Source organism: Populus nigra, chromosome 2 (assembly GCF_951802175.1).
Source record: "Populus nigra chromosome 2, ddPopNigr1.1, whole genome shotgun sequence".
Lineage (NCBI taxonomy): Eukaryota > Viridiplantae > Streptophyta > Magnoliopsida > Malpighiales > Salicaceae > Populus > Populus nigra.
The window spans coordinates 13,145,077-13,147,576 of record NC_084853.1 but is presented as its reverse complement, the minus strand read 5'-3'; positions in this window follow the sequence as shown (position 1 = coordinate 13,147,576).

The window sequence follows — 2,500 nt, the reverse complement described above, 5'->3', positions numbered from 1 at the left end:
TCTCCCACGCGGGGGGCAGGCCAGAACGCGGGGGGCCAGGGCCCGAAGGCAGCCCCCCCGCGGGCGAGAGAGCAAGCCAGCAGGGGCTGTCGCCTGCCGCGGCCAGCGACGTCGGGCTGGCCCCTGCAGCGCCTAGCCTCTCCCACGCGGGGGGCAGGCCAGAACGCGGGGGGCCAGGGCCCGAAGGCAGCCCCCCCGCGGGCGAGAGAGCAAGCCAGCAGGGGCTGTCGCCTGCCGCGGCCAGCGACGTCGGGCTGGCCCCTGCAGCGCCTAGCCTCTCCCCCGCAGGGGGCAGGCCAGAACGCGGGGGGCCAGGGCCCGAAGGCAGCCCCCCCGCGGGCGAGAGAGCAAGCCAGCAGGGGCTGTCCGCGCGTCGCGCGGCGCGGCATGGCTGCGGGGGCCGCGCGCGCGCGCCCAAGCGCCCAAGGGCCCCCAAGGGCCCCAGGCCCTCAGGCCCCAGCGCCCCAGCGCCCAGCGCGGGCGGGCGCGCGCGCGCGTGTGGTCTTTGAGGGGCGCCGGCCTGGTGGCTCCCTAAAGAGCAATAAGTGTCATTGCAGCTCTGGCAGGGGGAGACACTACTAGGTCCCAGCTGTCACCCCCCCTCTAAAAAATTCATTTCTTGGTATTTTGAGCTGAAATTTTGCAGAGAGGTTGGCAAAAATCCAATCCACCTTCATTAATTTTCCCAGAATTTTTCGAGGTCGGGAAGTATTTGTTTTAATTTTCCTACCATTAGAAATCGAGTAAATCCGCAAAACTAGGAACCGGCCCGGAATGACCCCAAATTCAGTGGGCAGCCTCATAAAAATATGGCTGATTTTACTGGATTGGTTTCATGTGGAAAGCACGACGTTTTCTTGTAGGAATGCGGGAACCCCGGCAGCTCGCCTGCCGCGGCCAGCGACGTCGGGGACGCTGGCCTGCGCTGTCGAGCCCGCGAGGGCTGTCTCCGCGGCAGGCCCCCCCTGAACGGGGCACGACAGGCCACCGCGCTGGCTCGTCCAGCGTCGACAGTCCCTCGTCCAGGTTTCAGATCGCGCCAAGTCGAACCCATGACCTGCTCAAGCCATCGTGCGCTGCCGAATTCGCATCTGCGTGTAGGCTGCCATTCCACGCGGCAGCCCCTGTTTTCGTCAGCGTGCCCCCCTGACGAATTTTCCTGCCTGGCCCAGTCCAGCGTCCAGCCCCTGTTCGTCGAAAAATCTGCGCTGCTGATTTTCCACGACGAGCCTACTTTCGTCAGCGTGCCCCCCTGACGAATTTTCCTGCCTGGCCCGGCCAGTCCAGCCCCTGTTCGTCGAAAAATCTGCGCTGCCGATTTTCCACGCGGCAGCCCCTGTTTTCGTCAGCGTGCCCCCCTGACGAATTTTCCTGCCTGGCCCGGCCAGTCCAGCCCCTGTTCGTCGAAAAATCTGCGCTGCCGATTTTCCACGCGGCAGCCCCTCTTTTCGTCAGCGTGCCCCCCTGACGAATTTTCCTGCCTGGCCCGGCCGGTCCAGCATCCAGCCCCTGTTCGTCGAAAAATCTGCGCTGCCGATTTTCCACGCGGCAGCCCCTCTTTTCGTCAGCGTGCCCCCCTGACGAATTTTCCTGCCTGGCCCGGCCGGTCCAGCATCCAGCCCCTGTTCGTCGAAAAATCTGCGCTGCCGATTTTCCACGCGGCAGCCCCTGTTTTCCTCAGCGTGCCCCCCTGACGAATGTTCGTCGAAAAATCTGCGCTGCCGATTTTCCACGCGGCAGCCCCTGTTTTCCTCAGCGTGCCCCCCTGACGAATGTTCGTCGAAAAATCTGCGCTGCCGATTTTCCACGCGGCAGCCCCTCTTTTCGTCAGCGTGCCCCCCTGACGAATTTTCCTGCCTGGCCCGGCCGGTCCAGCATCCAGCCCCTGTTCGTCGAAAAATCTGCGCTGCCGATTTTCCACGCGGCAGCCCCTCTTTTCGTCAGCGTGCCCCCCTCACGAATGTTCGTCGAAAAATCTGCGCTGCCGATTTTCCACGCGGCAGCCCCTCTTTTCGTCAGCGTGCCCCCCTGACGAATTTTCCTGCCTGGCCCGGCCGGTCCAGCATCCAGCCCCTGTTCGTCGAAAAATCTGCGCTGCCGATTTTCACCGACGAGCCTACTTTCGTCAGCGTGTCCCCTTGACGAATTTCCCTGCCTGGCCTGGACAGTCCATCTTCCAGCCCATGTTCATCGAAAAATCTGCGCTGCCGATTTCCCCGACGAACCTGCAGCTGCACAAATCTGCGCTGCCGATTTCCCCCCCTGTCGGCATGGCTGCCGCTGCCCCGATGTCCAGACCAACAGTCTTTTTTGTCGACTTTGCCGATTTTGTCCGCGCTGCCGATTCCAACACTACCCCCTGCATCCAAACCAGCATTGTTTCGTCAGCTCTTCCCCTGACGATTTTAGCCCTGTAACAAACAGTAGGCCTCCAATCCCGCCAACGGGAGCCAAGTTGATAGGGAAGAGAATTGAATGACGCGCCTGGTCCTCGCACCCC